We start from the raw sequence: 26,786 nt of genomic DNA, 5'->3' as shown, positions 1-26,786 counted from the left end.
TTTATTTCTCTACATTTGATTTAATTTTGTACAAGTCAAGCACCTAAATTGTTTTTATATATTTTTATTATCATCCAGTAGTTATACAAAGGAGATGGCATTCAATGAGGCAATTTATGAACACAGTGCACCTAGATCCATGACACCCTTTCAATACCCTCACCTATTCCTCTCAACCTACCCCTTCCCTTCTTTTTCTTAATTTTTAGGATATACATTGGATTTTTGACTGTACTTCCCCTACTTCTTCTCTTCATTCACCTACTACCCTTCCCCCACTCCACCCCTCTAATGGGTACATCTTTTGGTGTTTATATTGTTGATCCTTAATTTAATCTTTATAAAGAATTATATTTATTTTTTAACTTTTTAGTATTCTATGTATAAACACTACATCAAAAAAAGCAATAGAAATAGGAAAAAATAGGAACTGCTTCTAATTTTTATTTTTTTCAACAAACAATATACAAAGCAGGTAAGGTGAAATCATCATATTTACTCCTCACTGGTTGGTTGATACATAAAAGGTAGTTTAGGTAAGAAAATCTGAGTGTGAATCCTCATCTTGGCTAAGGGGACTGCCTGAAGTCAGCAATTTCTGGCGCTGGGAGTTGCTGACCCAACAAAATGGCGCTTTAAAAAAATATACTGACATAAGGACTCAGTTAATTTATGCAATCCTGACCTGATCTATTAACCCAAGTATAGACCATGTGCATCTGAGGAACAGTGGGAGAAGTTCGTAGTGTTTAGTCTTAAAAACTATAAAAAAACACATTTTGCCCCAAGCCTTTTCCCCTTCATTTAAAAGTTAAATTGTGTATTTCAAAGATAAACTAAGCCATGCGTCTCACTTCTCATAGCAAATTGTTCTAAAAGAGCTCACCCATCATATCAAGAACTTCCAGTGTGTCATGTTTTATTCTGAAGAAGAAAACTATATTTTTCCCAAACACCAAAATAGACACATGTGGTTCTAACTTACATTTCATGAAATACAATAATAGTTTTTTTTTTCAGATGATTGGTTTATATCCATTCTGAAAATAGTCACCATTTGATCAATGCCAGTAACAGCTTTACATTTTATTAAGCATCTAGTAGGTGCTCCTGGGCAAAGCTATGTATTTCATGAATATTTGTTCTAATATCAGTTCCCTTGGTAAGACATGTAATTAACCCACTTAGTAGATAAAGACATGAAATTCTCAAAAGGTTGACAGGCAAGTGAAGCATATAAAAGGCTAACTAATGTGAGGGCCTGGGAAGGTGGCTCAGTGGTAGAGTGCTTGCCTTGCATGCATGAGGCCCTGGATTCGACTCCTCAGCACCACATAAGCAGAAAAAGCCAGAAGTGGCATTGTAGCTCAAGTGGTAGAGCACTAGCCTTGAGTTTAAGAGCCAAGGGACAGCACCTAGGCTGAGAGTTCAGGCCCCATGACCAGCAAAAAAAAAAAGCTAATGTGATTTCACCTATACAGAAATTCAAGATCTTTACATTTTCCCTTATAATTAAAAGAGTGGTCCAGCCCAGTTAAAAGGAAGCTAAATCCTTCATGCTATTTTATGTTTAAAATATTCATCATATTTTCTATCCTCTACTTCCCTACTATCTTCTACTTAAGCTATTTCATAGTTTAAATAAATAAAATACACAAACAAAAGCATACTAACACAGAGTTGGTGATGCTAAATTTAACTCAAAGGAGAAAAAAATGAAAAAAAGATAGCCTATGAATGGATCTAAAAAAATCAAAAGTGTACATATATATATATATATATAAACAGTTCTGAAACAAAATAAAGTATTCAAATTTTCCTTATGAAGTTATATGTCTGACCTTTCCAGTGTTCATAGGGAGATTGGAGGAATGTGATGAAAGAAAGAAAGAAAGAAAGAAAGAAAGAAAGAAAGAAAGAAAGAAAGAAAGAAAGAAAGAAAGAAAGAAAGAAAGAAAGAAAGAAAGAGAAAGAAAGAAAGAAAGAAGGAAAGAAAGAAAGAAAGAAAGAAAGAAAGAAGGAAAGAAAGAAGGAAAGAAAGAAGGAAAGAAAGAAGGAAAGAAAGAAAGAAAGAAAGAAAGAAAGAAAGAAAGAAAGAAAGAAAGAAAGAAAGAAAGAAAGAAAGAAAGTAAATTTTTATTGGGAGGGGTTAAGTAAAGGAACATTTGAAAGTATACACATTCTAAACATCCAAACATCAACCAGGGAGAAATGGATAAAAATACTCATTCTGGATTCAGACACAAGATCTTGAGTTCCAAACCAACTTTTTCTACTTTTGCTTACCAATTATTCTATTATGGTCCCTTTATTTAACTAGTCTGTGCTTGAATGTGCTCGCCTACAAAAGGGACATAATAATACCTATCAGACAGGGCTGTAATAATAATTAAATGAGATTATATTTGGGGAAAAAAGTTGGCCATAATAATCATTCTTTAACTGATGGTTGTGGTTGTAACTAAACAATTGAGCAGAAAGCTTTAGCAATCACTGTGGAGTCACAGAGGCCAAAGAGGCTACATTTTCAAATAAATACAGCCCTTGACAGGAAAAGAAGAGACACATAGCAATGTGCTTGGCAGTAGCGGGAAGGAAAAGCAAGTGACAAGACTGACACACAGGAAGACATAGAAGGGCTGACCAACAACTTGAAATGTACAACAAAGAAGGATGCTATCTGGTTTTGTAAAAAAAAAAAATGCTTTATCAGAACCCAGTCTTCTTCACTTTTTTATATACTACTTATGTCTACTTTTGTGCCAGAAGGACAGATGTCAAGCAGTTACCCACGAGGCTTAAAATATGATTCTTTATAGCGAACATATGTTCTTCCATTTCTTATCACAATAAGGTAAGTATTTGTATTAATATGCTCAGTGTACTGTAAGAAAAATACCACATTTTGGTTGTCTTAAGCAATATCTATTTTAGTGCTTCTGGGCTAGTCCAAGCAGAGTCACAGTGTGGTTGGTTTCTAGTGTGGCCTAAGATAGGACTTGTAGATAGGAGCTGACTTTGTGTGTCTTCATGATACAGGAAAGAGAGTGAGAGAGAAAAAGAGAGAAAGAGACAGAGAGGGATAGACACAGACACACAGATACAGAAAATGAAAAAGAGAAAGAAAACCAGAGGACAAAACTTGCTGGTGTCTCTTCTTGAAAGGATATATATCAAATCATGGTTTCACCCTTGTGACTTATTTACTTCTTCCTTGTAGGCTCAATTTCTAAATATAGACCCAGTGGCTGCTTAGAGTTTCAACATAAGAATTTGGGATAGGTCATTAACAAAAATGCATAGAATATTTCAAAATTCCCAACTCTGATTAAGCCTGAAGTATTCATGGCCTTTTGTTCCCAATGCCGAATCCAATGTGTGCCTTTCTAAACACATCTGGTAAATAGTTTGAAAACAAAGTACAGTGGAAACCTTTCCTGTTGACTATGAATAAAGAGGCTATGCAGAAACCTTGCCACAAACGTTACCCATGGCAAAGCATTTGAGCTTGGAAAAAAAATAGAAACGAAATGACTTCTGGAGGGCAGGACAAATTTCTCCTTTTGCAGAACTGAAACACACCCATTAATCCATCCTCAAAATGGTACTTTTTTCCATCATGTGCTTGCCCTTTTATCTTACTAAAGAAAATAGCAGTGAAAGCTACTTAGGAATAATCTCTGAGCAAGTAGGGTTAAATGATTTAAGTAAGCCTTGATGGGTCAAATTCAAGTTGTGGGCCTCATCACTCTTGTGCTATTTACGAAAGGAATATAACTCTATTTCTTCAACAACCACAGAGTATTTTAAGAGACACTACCTCATTCATCTTCTGAGTGCCTTTTGAAGTAAAGTGTCCCACATTTTATTTCTAGTTTATAAATGGGAAAACTAGGGCAGAAAGCAGTTATATGCTTCTTTCCAGAGTGAATCAATCACTGGAACTAAAGATAGAAGAATTTGAAATCCCTTGTTCTCTACGCATTCAACCACAAATTCGTTTGTTAAAGCTATCTCCATAAATAATAAAAGAAGAATGTAGCCACTGCTTACTTGGATAATGTATTACATTATGATCATGACATGTATTTCCTACTATACCAATATGGTGGGTGGCTCAGCCATATTGAAAATTTCCTTCCCAGTTATAAGTTTAAAAGTATAAACCATAGGAAAGAAATTTTAAGAAAAAAATTATAGCCAAAGCACCAAAAATAGTATTGTATTGAAAGTTGCAATGCTAGCACCCTACGGCCTTGCGACGTAGATATAGACTCTAGCACCATCTAGTGAGAGACTGAAGTGACTCATGGATTTTCAGGTTTGTTGTCCTGGGGTTCCTGTCATCAAAGGGTCTGGATTATTTCCAGATCAAAGCTTCCTTGGGCTTAATCTTACTCCTACCTTCTTAAGCATATCTTTATGAAAATCATAGTAGAAGTACAGCAAGAGTTCAGCCTGGGCTGGCTTGCTCCCCTTTCTTTTTCAATGACGAGGAATGGATGACACATGGTTTAAAATCTATTCCAACACCAGCTCTCTGGTTTTACACAAATTACCCAATCTTTCCATGTTTCTTCACCAATATAATGAAGTCAATGCTCATCTCATGGATAACTGTGATGACTGAAAATATTGGGGAAAAAAGTTTTTTATTTCCTGGTACCTCTCATCAGAAGATTCCTGTAAGTTTTCCACATAGCACGATATTTGGTTCACTTGAGTTTCCATAATTAAGTACCACAGAGAAAAAAATTACTTCCTCATCATTTTGAAGAGTAGAAGCCTGAGACAAAAGCACAGCAAATGGATTCATTCCAAGGCCAAAAGGGAATGCTCTGTTCCAGACCTGTCCAGCTCAGTTTGGAACTGGTGCCACCTGGTATCTCCTGGTATTGTCTACTCCAACACATGCCTACCTCAAATTTTTCTACTCTCAGGACAGTCACATTCGATTAGGAGCCACTCTCATGACCTCATTTGTATGTGATTACCTTTCTCAAGACCCTTTGAGGAAAGGAAGAAAGGAAGAGATTAGGCAGACAAGGAGAGAGCAACCCTCTGGATGTGACACCCATTTCTATTCCTGGAAACCCTGAGATGGAGCTAACTATTCTTTCCCTTCCTGAAGACTCTGAAAAATGAGACAATGGCTCTGATGATGATGAAGTGGATAAACGCAGGGCGCAGGCCTCCCACCCACTGAGGGGAAAGAGGGTCAGTGAGCCAGCTAGATTCTAGAACAGACAAGACTTGCCCAAAAAGGACCTAAGAAAGGAAACCCACAACCCTACACCAGGCTACCAATTCTGAGCCTCTTTCTGGCTCTCTTGCACTGAGAAGTCTATACTTTTTCCCCCTCGTCCCTCTCCCTCTTCCCCTCTACCTTGTCCAGGAAGAACAGGGAGAAGACTTCATACCCCATAAGATGACCTTCCCAGCCAGGAGTCCTGATTGTGGGTTTGGACCAACCCACCAGGAGCTGAGAGGCTTTCCTCAGTTTCTTTGTCACTTCTTCTTCCTTTCGATGAACTACTTTCCTCCCTCATAATGCTTTATTTGGTGGAAGAGAAAGGACCCTAAGGACCTTTCCACCTTATGTGGAAGAGAAAGGACCCTAAACAACATCATTTGTCTCTGATTTTCTTTTGTGGAGACTTGGTGGAAGAATGGGGGATAGAAGAAGAAATACAACTTAACCCATATCAAGCACAATACAAAGATGATCATACAGGGACTGTGGTTAGGTATGTTCAGGCCTGGTGTGCCAGCTCTGCAGTCTCCAGAGAGAGGTAAACCAGAAAGTGAAGATTTAAAGATCAAATGGGAAATATCATTTACATTTGTTTGAGGCAAACAGGACCATGTTTTTCCTCCAGGTTCATAGATATTATCATGACATAAAAGGGATTCTCCAAGTTCAACAATGTATTATTAATTACACCAAGCCCTCAGGAACCTTGGGCAAATAAAAAAAGAGCATCAAAACATTTTTTCCTGTCTTCTAAATGGATTGAATCAATCATTTCTTGAGTTATGATGTTCCCTACCAGTGCTAAACCAAACTTTGGGAAACTTCATTTTACTACAGAGCTGACTCAGGTAGGGTTTTCTCTTTTTTTGGTAATTTCCAGCTAATATACACTACAATTCAAAATCTCCAGCTGCTTAAAAAAAAAAAAAAAAAGAAAACCTGCACTCTCCAATTTTTATTATTTAAAAAAATGTGTCTGACAGCATTTTCCCAGTGTATTTTGTGAGGTGCACATATGTTACTATAAGTATAGCAAGATTGCACACTCCATTGCTCTCCTATTAAGTGGATTTGCCTTTATAATCTTCTCCACTGCACACTCTGCATTTAAGCATAGAGGGGACAGAATGGCCGGGTTTTCCCAGCCCGCTCTGCTGTGACTTGTACTCATCTCTCTTCTAATCTCTCCACCACAGCCACTTGCAAGCCTGAGATCCTGTCTTTCTCTATTACTAAAGAAAAATCTCATAATAAAGCACAAACAGGAACTTCTAAATCCCAAACAATACCTCTTGTTATCAGTGCCATTATTAATTTTGTTTATTTTAAGTGCCTAGTTGAGTCAGTTCACAAAAAGACAAAACCCAGCACAAAGATGCAAAGGAAGTTGAATCCAAAGGCTCAGATTTCAAACGTTCTACTTGAATAATCGATTAGAATAGTCACATTCTTTTTTCTAATAAAACACTATTTCAAGTCTTATTTTATGTTCTATGAAATAGAAAAATGAGGCCAAGTAATTGTATTTCTATGAATGTAAAATAAAGAAAAGGCAAGTAAAGTGACTACATTTTTAATCGCAAATGGAGGTGATTGATTATATTCTAAACTTTAAAATCATTTTACACTGGACACTGGTGGTTCATGCCTGTAATCCTAGCTACTCAGGAGACTGAGATCTGATGATTGCGATTCAAAGCCAGCCCAGGCAGGAAAGATTGTGAGACTCTTATCTCCAATAAACTACTCAGAAATCCAGAAACGGCACTGTGACTCAAGTGGTAGAGTGCTAGCCTTGAGCTCAAGAGCTGAGGGACATCGCCCAGGCCTAGAGTTCAAGCCCCATGACCAACAGAAAATGAATAAATAAAATAAAATAAAATCAGTTTGCTTTGACATACTTTGTTTTGTTGTTTATTTAAGTAGTTGTATAGCAGGGTTTTAATTCAAAATTCAACATGTTCATTTGTGAGTACAAAGCATCTTGTACAATGTCACTTGTTCATAATTCTCCCCCCCCCCATCTCTCCCAACCCCAACCATCCCCCTCAATTTTCCGACTTCCATTTTTGCAAATATACACAATGGAATTCTATGCCTCCATCAGAAAGAAAAACATTGTCTCATTCATAAGGCAATGGGAAGACTTGGGAAAAATTATATGAGGGAAGTAAGCCAGACCCAAAGAAACATAGGCTGCATGGTTTACTTCATTTATAATAAGTAGAATATGTCTATAAATCTACACGCTAATCCAATGGATAGTAAAACCAGTAATTACTTGGACATGATTAATTAAACAGCACTCTAAACATTTGCACACTGGGAACAAAGGATACTCTTAGGAGAGGATCACAATGGCTCAATAGCTATGTGCATATAAGACCACATAAAATGATGCCAAGAAATGAAAGCCAAGAAATGGTAACAAAAAGGTTTTTTTTTAATTATTGTACTGTTTTCAGTTATTTCTTTTTTCTCCTTTAGATTATTCCTTGTTTGATTTCTGTGCCCTTTGTCTTATATATGTTTATCTGATTTGGAGAAGGGAGGGGAATCACAGAAATGGTGGGACAAAAGGTGAACCAGTTCAACGGGGTAAAACTAGACACTACGTTGGAAATGAACTTTACAACTTGTACAGGGGAGGGAGTGGGCAAGTGGGAGAAAGATGAGGGAGGAAGTAACACTGTTCAAAAAAGAAATGTACTCATTACTTACATAACTATAACCCCTCCCTCTACACATCACCTTTACAATCAAATTTAAGTCAAAAAGAGAGAGATTTCAGTAAGAAAGCTATGGCTAGCAGTTCATCAGAATAAAGTCTAGGTAGATGAGTGGAGAGAGGAAGCGTAGAATATTCACTCTCAAAGTCGGCGTGGTGTAGATTTGCCTCAGGGTCTCATCACCAACTTCACACAGATACGTTGAGCTTCCAGACACATTCATGGACAGCATTCCATGGGGATGTGCACCTCCACAGGTGCATCTCCATCTCTTACTCTGCATTCAGCCTCCATCACTAACTCATTCCTCCATTCTCTCTGCTCTGCTCTTTCTCTCATTATTGATCCCTTCCCTTCCTTCAAATAGACTGATTTCTGTTATATAAACATGACTTTCTACATTCAGTGCCTCGATCTTGTTCCTAATGTCATTCTCCAATAAAGGACCCTTGGTCTGATAAAAGGTCTGGGACAGGGATATCTAAGACAAGTCTGGAGCATGTTCAAGTTCCAGAAAAAGCTAGTCAGAGTTCAGGCACTGGTGGCTCACACCTGTAATCCTAGCTGCTCAGAAGGCTGAGATCTGAGGATCAGGGTTCAAAGCCAGCCTCGGCAGGAAAGTCGGTGAGATGCTTATCCCCAAATAACCAGTAGAAAACCAGAAGTGGCACTTGGCTCCATGCAGTAGAGGGCTAACCTTGAGTAAAAGAGCTCAGGGACAGCGCCAAAGCCCCAAGTTCAAGCTTCACACTGACCAACAAATAAAAATATACAAACAAATAAATACAGATTAAAAAAGAAAAATAAGGGCTGAAATACTAGTTCCACTGGTAACTGGTTATAGGTGGTGCAATATTTCCTTTTTCTTGGAATTTATCTCCTGCTTCCTCCCTCCCATATCGATAACATGGGGGAGCTAACTAACCTTATAGAGTCTTAGTGCTCCATACTTGGATTCTATATACTTGGGTTCTATATACTTGGGTTTCATAGCCACTAAAGGTAACTGTAAAGAAGCCAACCTCTGATTTCTAGAGTTGAATGCTGACATATTTATGCATGCAAAGATACTATGGATTTGCTTTGTTAAAAACTACAGAGGCAAGAGAAAGGGTAGTGATACAGTAGGACAGTTTTGGCCATAAGCCACGAATGGCTGAGTATATACAGATCCTCTGCACTTCCCTCTGTGCATTCCAACGGATTCAAATAAAAGTTTAACAGAAGAAACTTGTAAGGCTTTGGAGTGCATTTTAGGTTGCCAAATGAAAACCTGTACCATCTCTCATTTCACAAAAGATGACTTGCTCCCGAGTAATAGGAATAATATCATCTTCATTTGAAAAAGAAGAATTTCTTTAATTTGGGGAAAAAACAGTATTATGTAAAACTTACTTCCTTGAACTCACAGCTTCACTTTGGTCACTGGCCAGTACTGATCTCTGACTTGATGTCTGGGAAGCAATGAATCATACATCAACTCTAAGGAATTAAAACCACATAGGCTTATGTGTACAATTCAGTTTACTTTTCAATAAACACAAAGAACAATAGCAAGTGTAAGAGGAACTGGATGTTCCCAGGTGGAATCTTCATGATGCCAACCTCTCTTTAAATAAACTACAGAGTGTTGAGTTATAAGTAATACTAAGTAAAGCTCAAGCTCTAATCATAATACAGTAAAATTTTCATGATACTAAACTCATGATTACAGAACAAATCCAAAAAGCCATATGAGTCAGAGAATGAGAGAGTGGGGACATTGTCATATTCTTCATAGAGTTGCTGGGGGTTTTTTAAATTGAAATAACACACCTGCTCAGATTCATTGTGGTAAGTTTTGATGTTTAATTGAAAATTCATAAAGCTTTTTAGTAAGGTGCAAAGATAAAACTCGGCAACTGAGAGTCTTCATTTATGAAATCCAATACACTTAAAGCATTTGTGATGCAAACCTTATAATATTGATTAAAGAGAAGAATCATAAATGTCAAGCCAAACAGTATTCTAAAATTTGGGCTTGTCTCCTCTTTTCCTTGACCTCTTAATGATCTCTAGACAAATAGCAAACTAGTTTCTCTCCACTGACTCAGTAAGTTTTAGCCTTTTTCCCCCCACGTAAGGTAAGGGGATGGTTCATAAATTCTGCAGAAGTTTAAGTGGACATTTCTGCTACATCACATTTTGTACTCAAGAATGAATGGGCATTAAATCAGCACAACCTTGAACTAATTCTAAATTTCTTTATATCATTAGCATATAGTATCAGTTATTCATCTTCTAGATGGTCCTATGAACTTTTATATTATCCCCTCTAGTATTATCTTTTTGGAATATCAACTCTCATAATCTTAACACAAATTCTGAGCTTACATTGTACTTATTTTTGAAGGATTGATTGTGCCACATAATCCTGCAAAGTAAATCAGTTATAATATGCATTTTGTAGTTAAGAATTCTGAATTGTGAAGAATTTAAATGAGCTGTTTTTTTCTTGTTCACATATGTTATTTCTAGGATCTCTTCTCTAGTAGCATTTGAAATTATTTTAGCTAATTATTCGACAAACATTTATTAGACACCTGCCAAGAGTTAAATATTGTTTGTATTACATCAACAACAACAAAGTCACCTGTACTGAAATTACATTAAGGAGACAAAAGAGACAACAAATAAATAAGAGCAATGTAAGTACACCTCATAAAGTGTGTGAGAAGTAGTATGTGAACTGTGAGGAAAAAGAAAAAGATACAATAAGAACAATGGAGTATAACTCCAGAATGGTTGGTAGAAGGACTGAGGAAATCATTCAGTCCAACACTTGAAAGCCAAAGGTAGAGGAAATTAAAGGTGAGATGAAGATAAAGATCTTGCGAATGCAAGTGTGGGAATGGCAAGAGCTCAGCATGTTCAAGAAAGAGGGAAGAAGTTGTTGAAGCTAAGAGAAGTGGTAGGGACTGAAGACAGGCAGTTGGTAGACCCAGATCACAGAAAGACTAATACACCATGAGAAATTGTGCAAGAGTCTTAAGTCTAGAGAAATAAACCAATCTATCTTTAGGGGAATGTAAAGAATTCTAATTAGGTAAAGCATAAAACCCAAATCTAATTTAGCTTCTGGTAAACCTACCATGACCTATGTCCTATATTTAGTTCATCATCTTTTCTCTTATACTACAACTCAGGTCAGTTGCTATAGTTTGGATCTGGAGTTTCCCCTTAAGACTCATGTTTTAAAGACTGGCATGCTATTGGAAGGTAGCGGAATCTTTTAAGGTAGGACCTAAGGGGAGGAAATTAGATGATTAGGTTCAAATCCTTGGATGAGCTACTGGGACCCTGCCCCATTCTTGTTTTTTTTTTTCTTCTAGGCTGACTAAAATAAACATCACACGCCCCTTCACATGACACTCTGCCTCACCCAGGCCCCAAAGCAAGAGAGCCAACTCAACGTGGACTTAAATCTCCAAATCTGTCAGCTAAAATAAAATTTTCTGTCTTAGAAATTGTTTATCTCATCCAAGTTGTTATAATAGCAGAAAACTGACTGATCCACCTGATAACTAGCTTATCTCGATGAGACATTATCCCATTCTTGTATCCTCCAAATACTGTTTTTAAGTTTCAGGTCCTTTATCCATCTTTCTAATCCTTTCAGAAGATTAGTCATGCTAAATAAATCCTCATCATTCAGCTGGTGCCACATAGCTATGGGCAAGACCAGTTTTGCTGTCCACTTTAACACTGAGTGGCAGGAACTGTCATGGTGTTTTACAAATACTATAACTCAGCTTAGCTGGACATCTTAAATGCTCATATTTAAATAACTCTAAAATGCTCCCTCTGAATTCCATCAATGCTCCATCAGTCCATCCAAACTGGCAGATCAAGGAGTTTGTACTTTGGAGCTGAATCTCTTTTACTTTTATCTAGCCCTCCAAATATGGCTGGAATCTACCTCCCCAGGTCAAAACTTCCCTTCCCAATATAGCCCACACCTACAACACTAGGCAGAAACTCATATTGGAGTGGAGGAAGAAAACCAATATGGGACCACTATTCAAACTAAGGAATCTCCAAGATCTGTCAGGTACAAGTGACTCATACCTATCATTTTAGCTGTTCAGGAGGCTGAGAACAGAGGACACAGTGCAAAGCCAACCCAGGCTAGCTTTGTCTGAGACACTTATCTCCAAAAAGCTAGAAGTAGAACTGTGGATCAAGTGGTAGAGTGTCTACCTTAAAAAAAAAAAACAAAAAAAACTAAGGGACAATGCCCAGACCTTGAGTTCAAGCCCCAGTACTGGCACACACACACACATATACCCCCCCCCACACACACACACATACACAAAGAATGCTCAGGATCAGCTCAGTTGCTTGTTTACTCATTTTTTACAAAGTTTTTTTAAAAAAAACTTACTTATCAGTAAGTACGGAAATGGTTATTAGTACTCTCTTTTTTATTGATCATACCAGTTTTACAAGGGGATAATTTCATTATTACATTCCTAAATATGTTTACATTGTAGAACATTCTACTACTGTAACATAGAAGGAAAGGCTATATTTTAATTATTTCATTGGACTACATTCAAACACTTGAGCATATAAAATACAGCATTATAGTCAGTAAATTTTACATTGTTCCAAAGACAAATCATCTAGGTTTTAGGGTTCTAAGAACAGCTATAATTGAAATCATACAGTGGACTCATGGACCAGAGCTATGGTTCTTTCAGCTCAGAATTGAGATATTTCGTCAACAAATGGCATGTACATGGATCCACCGATCATAGTCATTCTTATCATCTAGAGTCTTTCCACATAGAATATCAGAGAAAATGAGGGACGGACAGATACCTAATTCTGTCCCTAGAATGAGCCAATCCACAACTAATTGCAAATTTGTCTTTTTAGTAAAATGCAAGAACTTATCTAAAAGATGGTAAGATGGAAAACTTCACTATAACCTAAATTAATTTTCAAAACATGAAAGCATCTGCCTTCCAATCACCCTCTCATATCTGCTCTGCCCCTCCCTATGTTTTGTCAAAAGGAGGCTACCACATGGTTTAGGCAGAAAAGAGTTTCTTGGGGGCAAGAGCAAACTGCTGACCTGCATGAGATGGAGGCATGAAGACAGAAAAGAGAACAAAAAGAAGGCAGGAACCGTGGGTGAGTGGGATTATATAGGAAAAGGTGGGAGGTGTGGCCACAGCGCATAAGGACGTGATCTCAGAGCCTGGAGAACCTCTCACTGTCTGGAGAAGGCCTGACCAGGGCAGTTCAGGAAGTGACCTCAGCAGATAAGGAAGTGATCTCAGTGTCTGGGGTCCTTTGCTGACTCACAGTCAGGTGACTGACAGTCAGGTGATTCCGGTAGGTGAAAAGGGAGGGGAGAAGGGTGGTTCTCCCAGGCAGATGTAACACTCCCTTTTCAGAGTTCAGCTGAAACAGCATTCTAAGCCACAAATGTGGCTTTGCCACAAAGAAGGCAGACAAAAGCCAGTGTTCACCAAAGTGTGACTGCTTCAGAATCCCATATGTGAAATGATTCCCAGGCACTATCTGAAATCAATCCAGTCAGTCAGGATGTCTAGATTCAGAAATGTCCAGGGATAAATGAAAAAATATTTGGGGGGGGGGGTCAGAAATTTAACCTTGTCAACTCTCACTACTGAAGTATTCATAGTTAACGTGAAGGGACAAATAGTAAAGGCAGAAGGGAGCTGCTTTGACAGGGAGAAAGGACTCAGAAGGAATTTGATGATTGTGGAGATATAAGACAATAATAACCCACACATCATCTGCTGTATCTTCACACAGGCTTCAGAGCATTGTGGAGAAATATATGAGTTGTTAGAGACATTGCCCTTGATGTTGATCATGGCTCCTCAAAGTCAAACCAGCTGAAGAGTATGGGCCTGGGGAGGGTATGATGGCACAAAGAAAAAACTTAAGAGGAAGACCTTGATAAAAATGAAATGTGGTCCTTGTGTGGCCATAAAGTAAATAGCATTGAACACACAGAAAGAATCTTAAAATCAGAATACCAAGTACAAAAAAGAAACCTTGCTTTAGGTGAGGGTAAGAACAAAGTAGAAAAACAAATTTGATCAACATCACCTCATCAACTAAAAAAAAAAATCTTCATATTTGTTTTGAATCAGAAGTGATAATGAAGAAGAAGTGCATGTATCTACAGCAATGATATCGCTGATCATATAGACAAGGTGAATGATTATGAGTTTAATTTTCAGTGTGTATTAATAATTAACCTGATCATTAAGCTTATTAAGCAGGATTTTGCTTTAATTAAAGCAGAGCAACCACAAGGCAAATTATTAAAATAACTGACAGCAATTGCCTTTCTTGACTTTAAAAGACAGAGTTTGGCAGATCCAGATATGTATGTATCTACTTTGAGAAGAGAATGGAAGAGTTTGGCTGTAATGAACAGTAAACTACGATGACTTTGATGAATCCAAGTAAAGACTGGATCTTCTGAATATTAAAATGGGATTTAACTTCAATACCATGAAAAGAACAATATTTTTAAATAGGTGTTAGCTCCGTCCAGGAGAACAACCCCCTCGCACCACTCCTCCATGAAGGACAGCATATGGCCTTGCCAGAAATCACTTGCCAGAAACCACTAATCACCTGTAATTGTTAATCACCTGAGGTCACTTCGCATCCTCTGAGGTCACTTCCACTTCCACTGTGGCCACACTTCCTCCTTACCTTTCCCTACACAATCTCTGTCCACCTGTAGTCCTCTCTCTGCACACCTACATCTGAAGTTTGGGTCTCCTAATAAACTCTCTTCCGCCTGAACCACGTGGTGGTCTTTAAGCAATCCTTACACATAGTTATGCTATTTTGTAGTAGCATAAGTTTTCTGCTTGGCAGACAAGGCCGCCATATTGTTGATCATCACTGCACATATACCACATTTATGAAGATGATCTTCGTATGTATGTAGAAATAAATTTATGCAAATCACCGTAGAAAATATAGTTGACATAGGTTTGGTGTCTTGAGGCTTAATTAAATAAATGCAGCTATCTTTTGGAATTTTACACCAGGACACATAGAAAGAATAAAAATGGCCAAATATAAAATGGTATTAAATATTAAATGATATTAAAGATAACTTCATCCAATATTTTATCTTATGTCTTCACTCCTACCCAAACATAACTAGTTTGAAGGCATTATAAACAGCCGCCTGGCACCTTTTCAATGCTGTAATATCTCTGCTGATTTATCCCTTGAAATATTATATAATTAAAAAAATCTCTTTGAAAAAAAATGCCTGACTCCCTTGATTTTGTAAAGGAGCTCTTGCTTGGCTGAATTTAATTTAAATGTAGTTCTTTGTTACTGCTTCGAGAGGATGACAGTCATTTCTAACAAGTAAGATTATTCAGAGCATGACCTCCAACGCTGTATTTCAAATAGCAAAAGAAAACAAGCTATCCTGTAACCTACTTCACACTGCAGGAAGAGAGGCTGTGTTGAAAGGCTGCAAAAGGACAACCTGACCCAGAGAGCGTTCCCTTCACTTGGGGCCCTCCTCCCAGCTGCACTGGAGCTCTGGATGGGCCAGTTGCACAAATACAAGAAGATCAGGCCAGCATCCTGGAAGGGGGGAGGGGACCTGGTATCAGCCTCCTTGGATAGCTGTTTGCCAAGTTCTAGTTAACCCAGTTACAGTAAAGCCATTGTGGACTCTTTAGTGGAGCAAACCTCAAATCTACATGGCATTCACGATTTTTTGATGGCCATGGCCACAGCCAGTAACTGCAATTTAGTGGCTTACACATTACCATGAAAGGGGGTGGGCCAAGGCTCCAGAGCAATGGATTTTTACAGCAATAGGAAATAGAACACATTTTGTGCAGTTGCCAACTCCTTTGCATTTCTGAGGATGAAATGCCCCCTAGATCAAAGTGACAAAGTGGTTAGGATATTCACGGGACAGAAGACAAAAGGAGTTCATTCAGTGCCAAAATAATAGCCTTCTGTTAAGTATTTACAAGTTTAATAACAGTACTTACATGAGAAGCAGAATTTGGGAGGGTAACTTGAAAGTGTGCACAGTTTAACAGGAGTTAGCCATTCTCCTTCACTTGGACAGGCAGGTAGTGATCACGTGTGCCCCCATTCCCTCATTCATTCATCCTTCTTATATGCAACATCTCCTCCATGGGGCTCTGTGCTAGGAGTCATAAGGAGTATAAATATGCAGAACAAAGGTTTCCACCCTTAACGAGGTTATAGGGGTTCTGGGCAGACAAGATACCAGATCTGATAGATACTTGCAAAGGACATGGACAAAAATTTGTTCTGCAGTCTCAGCCCATCTACCTCTCCAAGTGGTGAGAGGGTTGGAGTTCAAAAGGCAAAGAGAGAGACAAGTTCTCTCTCTCCTCGTAGCAGAGATTTGCTACAATTGGGTGCACTTCACTCTCCACTTGTCCCTACCCCACACCAAGGCAGAGGTTGAAGGATAGTCCTTCCTTCATATCAAGTGGAAGGTATTCCAAGGGGACCCCTTGGGGGAGCTTGACCTGCATCTATCTAGAGTTTATGAAAGATACAGGATCGAATGCAAGGAACAGCTTCAAAACAGTCTCCAAGAAAAAAGCTGGATGAGAGCTCCTGTAATGTCTGATTTGAGGATGATTGGGCACCAACTGTTCCTCCCACTGGCGCAAAGACCACGTCACATCAATCTGTCCTGAGTCCTTATGATCTACTACTCATGGGAAAAGCTGTATTGAACTAGGCCAAGACAGCTTTACCTACAGCCAAGACAGCTGCCTACAGAGACCAGGGGTTTATGGAAGAATTACAGAAATGGAAACTAAAGATGCTGCCTGCCTCACCCATGGCGACCAACAAATTTCATACAATAATTATACTATGTAGGTAGAAAGTCAAAATCCCACTCAGATACTTAAAGTGCTATGAGGAGAACTTCACTTAAGATTACCTAGAGGAAGGCTGAGGTGAGAAAGAAGTAAACAAAAGTATTCAGATAAAAAGTGAACTTTTAATACCATCTAGAAACTTAGCATTCCAAATTTTGGGGAACTTAAGAGAATTCTAATGTTTAGGAAATGAACTATTTTATCTACGTATCCAACGTATTACTATATAACATGAATTTCAAAAGCAGACTTAGTTCTTTCACAAACAAAGCTCTCAGGATTAGCACCAGTATTTCATGCTTGTCATGATAGCTGCCTGGGAGACTGAGACTAGTGGATACTAGTTTAAGACCTGCCCAAGCATACACAGACTTCTCAACCCATTGTTTGGTGCCTATCAGCCAGCTACATGATTGGCTATTATCAGGATGACTATAGTTTCAAGTCAGGAAGGGCAGAAGACCCATGGAAGAAACTAAGGGTGGTGGTATCTACCTGTCATCCAGCTGCAATGAAAAACCTTGAATAGGCAAATAGGGGCATCAAAGCCTAGGCATGTGCCTGGACAGAAATGGAGATGTTATCTCAAAAATAACCAGTGCAAAAAAGGGCTAGTGGCTTGGCTCAGTGGTAGAGCACCTGCATAGTTACATTAACATCCCCATTTCAAACAAAGAAACACCTGAGTGTGAAATTCTTTAAGAGTGAATTGCATAGAAAATTACAAATGGATCCTTCCTCTTTCCTGAGAAGCTGAGGTGAGGTAAAGATGGAGAAACTCAGCCAATGTCTCTCATCTTAGTCCTGCTGTTAACAAGGGGGAAATGAGATTCAGAGGGCAAAGGATCATCCCGGCCTTCACACTCCAGCTTCATTGGTTACCCCATGAGAAAGTTCCCTCCCCCACTGTCTTGTTTCTCCACTGCCTCACTGGTTAGCCAAGCAGGAAGTGGCCTTAGGAATCTTCTCCATACCAAGGCCATAGTTTTCTGAATGTTCAGGGAGATAAGATATAATTCAAAGGATCTATAGTCTACCATCCTCTGTTCTGGGAGCCAAAGAAATGGCCCACTTATCATAGCACACTGGTTAATGGTAGTGACAGAAGCAGAATTCTAATGAGCTTCTCCAATACACTCATTTGACTACACTATCTTAAATGGAAGGAGTGGGAGAAAAGTATGGAATCACGCACACACACAGAGGCAAGATGAACACTGCTCCACCCCATCCCACACAGTTAAATAGAAGCCCATATTACAAGCAATTGTATTTGTAACAGACAACGTCTTCAGCCCCCTGGAAGAAAAGTAATTTGGAAAATTCAAACAAAATTATAAAAGGACTTCATATTCTTGGAAATTGCACTGGACTTCATATTCTTGGGAATTGCACTACAGGTGACAAATCAATCAGGAATATCATGGAAATCCCATCAATACTCATGTCTTCTCTGACTAGAACAATCAACCCTATGATTCTGAAAACAAAAATTCTATAATTCTTAATGTACTTCGATTCTTATTCTACAAGCATTTAAATCCTAATCAAAGGCCAGGTGTTGATGGCTCATGCTTATAATTCTATATACTTGGGAGGCTGAGATTTGAGGTTTAAGGTTTGAAGGCAACTAGGAAGAAAAGTCTATGAGAATCTAAGCTCTAATTAACTATCAAGAAGATAGAAGTGGAGCTGTAGTTCCTGTGCTGAAATGCTAGCTTTGAGCTTAGGGATAGTACCCAGGCCCTGAGCTCAAGCCCTAGGGCTGGCTCACACACACACACACACACACACACACACACACACACACACACACACACACACACACACACACACACACACACACACACACACACACACACACACACACACACACACACACACACACACATATTGACAATATCTTAATCAACTGTTATTCTAGAAAGTTATGTCAGAAAGGCTATAAGGTGGACTACAGAACCTGCCTCAGAATCCTGTTCTTGAGGAGGTCCATTGCTCTGGCAAAGCTTAAGTCTTTCTAGGAGCCATTCCTAGACAAGATCAAGACTGGCAAAGTCTTTCTCTGCAATGTTCCAGCCCTACTCCAGTGTAGTAGAGAGCATCCCTACTGTACTCTTAAGAGTGAGTGATTGGAAAGACCTGGCTGCTAAGGAAATCTCCTTCACCAAGGGATACATTCATGATCACAGAGATTAAGCCAAACAAATCAAACAGAACACTTGGGTCTTTCCAACTTTCTTTCAACAACAAAACAAAAGCCATTTTTTCCCTCACATGAATAATATAAAAATATGTACTAATGAGATTTACGCAATATTGGAAAGAAGGATTAGGAACAGGCAATTATACTTTTAGGAAGATTTACAGATTTCTACTAGGTAAACCCCAGAGGGATGATCATTAGTCATGAGTCTTGTGTGCTCAAAGTACATATAGACTAGGATGAGTGTGATCCACCAATACCACTTTTGCCGAAAACTTGTAAAGAAAAAGCTATGGATTCATGAGTCCCACACCAAATGTTACCAGAATGGATTTCATGCTTATGGGAAGTGGACATCACCTGGCCCAGTGAGAACCTCATTTCAGAGACAATCCCAGGATCCACCATGTTGCCTGCATCTCAAACTACTGTGGCTTACCCACCATCCCCAGAGGCCACTTCTCAAGAGTCTTTCCTGTTCTCTCTTTCCCTCTGTCTTTCCCTTGGGCCTCCTGCTCTCCAACTGTACTTGGGATGGCTTCAATGTCATCCACTGTTACTCCAAGGAGTCACATCAGCAATGTGGTCCAGTTTGGCACCTGGAAGATTAAAGCTGTGTCTTGGTTTTAGTCAAGGTCCTTCCCCCTCCTCTTGAAAAATGGCAGAAGGTTAGGAAGGGCAGAAGAGCTCTGCTTGTGAGAAGAAACTATTAAGTAATAAAGAAAGGACATACTAACTAGTTGGAAGAACCCCTCCATTTGTAATGACTAACATTGAATGAACTCTTTCTATGTGCTAGATGCTAGTCCAAGAGCTTTACCAATTTCAACTCAACTAACACTCAACAATTTCATAAGACAAATACTACTAGAATCCTTGTTTTTTTATAATATACACATATATATACATAATCTTATTGTTATTGCTAAAATGTTTTTTTTTATGAATTTTTTTTTTTAATTGTATTTTATTTTATTTGAGAACATACTGTACAGAGGGGCTACAATTACATGGGCAGGATAATGCATACATTTCTTACCATATTGCTAAAATGTTATACAGAAGGATTACCATTTTGTAAATTGGGTAATAAGTACAATTCTTTTTGAACAATGTCATCCATACCTTCACTTTCCCCTAGTTTCCATCTCGCATCTCTACCCACAACTCACACAGATCATTTTCTACATAATGAATACTTAATACCATGACTGCCTTTGAGAATCCTTGTTTTACTTTTTAAATAGGCAATAGCAAATACCATTCAATTACTTTGATTAGTGTTAGCTATCTACTAGGCTTTGTGTTACACAAACTAAAAAGTATCTTGTTTCATTGCTACACTATCCCTCGTGAAGTAAATACCACATGGTGTGTCCTTGTACCTTGTTCATACTTGGCTTCCAGATTTCATAAATGTCAAGCAATGGAGCTAGGATCCAAACCAGAGTTAAAATAAAGAAAGCCTATTATGTTCTCTGTACCACTGCCTTCAGAAAGCTATATCCAGCTGGTCCCTAGAGAGATTAGGTAGGGAGCTCATGAGGGTATGGGGCACTCTAGAACTGGAGATGGTCAAGGCTGGGTCAGACATCTATTCAAGTAAAGTGATCTGTTAGAGTCACTCCCGTATTTCCGTGTCTCTAGAGATAAATGCTTATCACCCACATTTTCTTCTGTTTATCAGCCCGGAGTTGCAGACAACCTTTGCCTCTTCAGTTTTGTTTCGTCATAATATGTAGGTTCTATGTTCAACAGTTCTCTCAATTACTGTAGCAGCTAAGGTATTTGGGATTATGGAATAGCTGGAAAAGCAAGTCTGAATTGTGTTCTTACAAAACAGACATTTCCTAGCATGGTGTTTTCTCCCCAGAGCAAGAATCTCATTGTTCAGACTTGTAATGAACTGGGTGCTCCTGAGACAGCAGTACTACCACACCTATCAGAGATACTTTCTTCCTTGTCAGATCTGGTTCTACAAAATGATGTAAGCTTCTACATACTTGGAACTTTGCCATCACTCACAAAGACAAGTGTTGCACAATAATGGAATGTCATTAGATTCTAAATGCATTATTGTAATGGAGTTAAGTTTCACTAGAAGGAAGGACATCATCATACTATAATAATTATTACCTAATATTGATTGAGAATTTACCATGCATCTAAGCATACTATGCACGTTACATATATTATCTTGTCCAATCTTTACATATAGGAGACAATGAAAACACATGCTGAGCCATCAGCTTAAAGATAAGGAAATTGAAACTTGAATAATTAAATAAGTCCACCATGTAGCTTGGAATTTCCAGCAAATTCATTGTCATATGAAGGTCTGTTTTCTGATTCTAGATGTTACTTTTTCACTGTGCCCCCTTCCCATCCCACCAAGGTAGCAGGGGGAACAACTCCCTGAGGTCTTATTTAAAACGGAAATAATCCCAACCACACTATGAAGTTCTGACCTCATAATGGCTCACTTCCTAAAGGCCCAACCTCCAAACACCATCATCTTAGGAACTAATATTTCAACATGTGCATTTGGGGGGAAGCCCTAAATATTCAGTCCACTAGTCCCTTTGGTCCCTCATAAGCCATCTCTGAAGCTAGCAGTCTATGGTTCAATGCTCAGCTTTCATAGAAACCTCTTCTCTCCTTATATGCTCACTTTATTTATGTCTGGTCATCCCTGGATTTATAGCTTGAACAACTAGGGTCAGCATCTAATGTACACAAGTTTTACTTTAGAATATACTGGTTTTATTACTTTTATGATTTGGGGGTAGGGAGTTCCATTTTCTTTTGGGCTCTTGAGTCTTATCTTTTGAAGTATTTAGTTTCAGAAATGTGGAAAATAGCTTAAGGTATGTTTTATGGATGTGATACTTGAAGTGGGGAACCTGTCTTCTGCCAAAGGCCCTTCGGATATTTATAACATCTTTTGCAAGCCATAAAAATTATCAACCCAGGCAGATGGCCATAGGGAATTGACAAAAGCATATGCATCTGTCCTGTCATGTACTAAATGATTTTACAGGCCTCATACGTCCCTTATCCCTACAAGGAAATAGTAGAATATTAAATTTCATATATAAAAGAACAAGAATCAACTACACAAGCCAAAAAATTAAGACTATGGGATGTAGATCTAACTAACTCAATTTATAGGGCATCCAGAATACAGATTGGTTTGAAATGATATAATATAAATATTTTCCCAAAACTTGCTTAAAGACACTCATTTCCATTTTTCTTCATTTTCATATTAGAAAAAAATAAGGCTCACAAAGTTTGAAGAACTTGTCTGGGCTCACATAAGTAATCAAAATCAGATATACAGACAGCTTGTCATCGGTCTTCAGGTTTGCTGCTTACACTTACCACTTACATTTCTCCAATTTCCTTATGTCCATGACCTTCTTTCCTCATTTCCTTTACCAAATGCACTGTTTTATCAACGAGCACTCTGGCTCGTTCAGCAAGTTCTATCTCTGCTACTAGCTCATCATGGAACAATGACTTATCCCTGGTGTCCTCTTTGCTTTAACTTTGTCATCTGCTCCAAACAAGGACAATGAGTGTACAGCTGATGGATGGGCCCCAGAACACAGGTCACATCCACAGGGACAACGGACTCCCTCTGAATTTTACAATTTGAGAAACCCCTGTATCTCATCCAGTTACTTTTTTTAAGCGCCTAGAAGCCACATGTAAATGATGTAACATGTTCTCTTCATAATAAGCCAGAGACAAGATTATATATTGGTCTTTCTCATGAACTTTCAGCCAGAAGTCAAACACTGCCTTCCTATGCTGCATGGTTGCCGTATGATTTTTGTCATTGGGTTCTTTCTCTGCCTTGGAACTCTTCCACAGAAACATATCAATGGTATTCATCTACTCATGTTACTACCCTACAAGCTTCTCTACCCTTCTAAACAGACTAGAAGTGCAGAAGGGACTTCTTCCCAAGTATCACTGAGGAAGAGGAGTGCTTGCATCTTCTATTGATATCAGAAGTCTTCTCATAGTCTCTCAGAAAGCAACCCATCTACACTGCATCCTATGATATGACAAAATAAAGGGCTGCCAGCTGGCCACCCACTGGTTGGCCAACTCTCTGAAACAGATTCAGCTAGGGAGAGCAGCATTAAGTGCCAAGTCCAAATTACCTCCCCACTATGGCTTCCATCAGAAAAGGTCAAAAAGCTTGTCACAGAAAGAAGGTGGTAGGGAGTGATGGGAGGTGGTTCTGGTATAAACATTCTGGCATGGCAGATGAGCCTTTGGTCCAAGACCTCAATCTTACTAGGCCTGCTACAGATTAGACTGTATGTATTCAAAATTCCTATGTTGAAGTCCAACTCTTTTGCATTTCAGTAAGTGACATTACTTGCTTGGTATTGTTATAGGCACAATTAGTTTAAAATGAGGTGGCCAACCTTGGCCCCAATCCAATAGAAGACACAGCCAATGTGGATTGAAGGAACAATATGTGAACATGAAGACAGAAAGGGCTAAAGATGATCAGAAACTACCAGAAACTACAGAGAGAAGTAAGGAACAGACTGTCCCTCGGGGTCCTCTGAAAGAACCAAGTCTGGCAGGTGCTTGTGGCTCACACCTATAATCCTAGCCATTCAGGATTGAAATATGAATATCATATTTCAGACTGAAATATGAATATCATGGTTCCAAGTTAACCCAAGCAGAAAAGATCATGGAATTCTCTTGCCCAATTAACTAACTAATAGCCAAAAGTGGAGGCATGGCTCAAGTGGTAGATGCCACCCTTGAGCAACAAAAGCAAATGAAAGCATGAGGTCCTGAGTTTAAACCCCATTATACACATATATATGCACGGGGGGGGGGGGACAAAACAACCAAATCTCACACCCAGGTTCTAAACTTCTACCCACTCTGAGACACAACTTTATTATGGCAGCTATCGCAAACCAATCAAAACCACATTTCCAGTTTTGAAAGCCTATAACATTTCAGCAATCTATACAGCCTAGCAACAACTAGCTAAAATAGATCATAATTTATATAATTCACAATAGTCAATGTGTCTCCTTATTAGTTGATAGGTTATCTTTATCCAAACTGGATGGTTCAAAATAAACTAAAACCAAACACAAAAACCCAAAACTAAAATTAGAGATTTTTTTACAGGATCATTTCTTAAGTCATCTATCAGCATGAAATACTAGGTAATAGTTTCAACTCTTACAATAACTCAACCAGTCCACCTGAGATACATATTCTCCAAGTATTTCTCTCATCTCTCTCTCTATATATACATTATGAATATATATATATATATATATATATATATATATACGCATATGCCTTTATAATGGCCAGCATGCAATGAGGAAGACAGGAATTGATAAAAAAAAAATACAACTATTAACTGTGACAAGTAGAAGGAAGAAGTATCACCACACTCTTTCAGCAGCTACTCTCCCCTTAAAATTTTGGTCAGGTAGAGCTGGGCGTATGCCATTTTCTGTGGGTAAGATTGTTATACCATGACTTTCCTTCTAAAAAAAAAAAAGTACACTAAAAATTCTATTCAAGAAGCCAAACAATCTGCCAAAAAAAATAAGCATGTAGATAAAACATAGGCCACCAAATAAAGAGTTTAAAGCGGTAAAGAGAAGCAAAGAGGCAAGTGGGATATAGACAGAAGTTAAAGAAATAGCGAACTCAAGAGATGGTGCTGACATCAGATTCTCCCGTGAAAGATTCGAGAGAAAGGGAGTGAGCGAGGACATGCCTGGTGCTGAGAGCGCGGTAATCGTAAGTGGTGTGTGGTCAGGCATGAGATTTTGTACTGGTAAAAGGATCTTGTCCCCAAATCAAAGCCTACCTTTGTTTGTAGCTCTATCCTTTTCAACTGGAACATCACCGTTCGGGCATGCTCTTTGCTCGATGGAATTGCAAGCATTTTAGCCCCTTGCCAAATGGCCTAGCTGGTCATCCGAGAAGCGCCAAATGCTGCAGAAGGGAAAAAGAAACTGCATTGAATTAGTGGTGAACGTTGCGGGAGAGGCCGTTTCTCACCATTACTGTGGAGTCGCATTATAATTGTCTCTCTGATCACACACAAAGTTTTCCCCCAGGTGGGGACAAAGCCAGGATTTTCAAAATGCCAGCATGTATCCCAGGCCACAATGAGCAGGTCTGGAGCTACTATGTCACTTGCCCTTGGTAGAAAGAAAGAAGATGAATTGCTTCTTTGGCATTTATATTTACACTTATATTTGTTTACATTTTTGTCATTTACATTTGTTATTATTTACATCTATATTACTGGTTTTTCTTACATTTGGATTATTATTATATTTTCATTTCTTATCTGTTAGTGCTAACCAGCACTTGGATAACAATAAAAAAAAGTCACTAAATAGAAACTTAAACACTTCTGTTTTCTGAAACAAGTATTCAGGGAATACCTGTACTAATAACTAGAAATAAATGGATAAGTAACTAATATCACTGAGTTAAAGAACTCTGTCAAAAAAACAGAAATAAGTATGTACCCCAGAATAGGACTCCAAAACAACCACTAATTTGCCCTTGCCTGTGGGAGTGTATGTAATTCAAACGTTAGCTGTGTTTCCTGGAGATGTCAAATTATACTTAGGTAACTAGATGCATCGCTGCATTGCCCAGGTGCATAATACAAAATGAAAGCTATATATTTTGAATGCTTTTGTGTTCCATGGTAGGGCTTAACCACATGTAGCACTCTTAACATCAGATATAAAAATGAATGGAAAGATGGTTTCAAAGAGGAAAAAATAGTGCCAGGCCAGGATGGCTCATGCCCATAATCCTACTCAAGATGCTGAAATCTCAGGATCATGGCTTGATGCCAGCCCAGGAAAGTCCATGAGACACGGATCCCCAATTAACCACCAAAAAGCTGGCTTAAAAGTTGTGGCTTATGAACTTTACAACTTTGGTGCGGGGCGGGGGGGTGGGGGGGGAGGTGGAGGTAGAGGGAGGGGGAGAAGGGATGGGAAGGGGAAACAAAGGAGGAGGATACAATGCTTGATAAGAAATGTACTCATTATCTTGCCCATGTAATTGTAACCCCTCTGTACAGTATTTTCACAATTAAAAAAAAAAAGTTGTAGCTTAAATGACAGAGTGCCAGCCTTAAATGAAAAGGACAAGGGACAGTGCTCAGGCCCTGAGTTCAAGACCCAATATCAAAAAAAAAGAGTAAAAACAAAACAAATAAATTATTAATGGATAAAAGAAAATATGGTGTGTTCTGGGCATTGGGGAGGGGGGGGTTGGTCAGTAACCAAATAGAGAAATACTTTTCCAAGTGTCTTGAGACTGACACATCAGCCACAAATTCAGCCAGCAAACCAAATTCTAGGACCTCACTCCAGATCTACTGAATCACCTCTATTGGAGAAAGTCAGCAATCCATTGTTGAGCAAGCTTTCCAGGGACTATGCTGCACATTCAGAGCAAGTATTAGAGGCATGAACATTCCAGAACAAGGAAGAGAAAAGCAAGAGCAAACCATCTTCCCCTGAGTAATGTTATCAAAATACCACTTGAGTGTCTCCTGAGACATTTAAAGACTAACCATAGCATCTGCTAACTATTAAGAGAGTGTAACAGTC

Source organism: Dipodomys merriami, unplaced genomic scaffold (genome assembly GCF_024711535.1).
Source record: "Dipodomys merriami isolate MVZ:Mamm:240054 unplaced genomic scaffold, mDipMer1.0.p SCAF_1, whole genome shotgun sequence".
Classification (NCBI taxonomy): Eukaryota; Metazoa; Chordata; class Mammalia; order Rodentia; family Heteromyidae; genus Dipodomys; species Dipodomys merriami.
The sequence above is the reverse complement of the archived record's forward strand: the minus strand, read 5'-3'. Positions refer to the sequence as shown.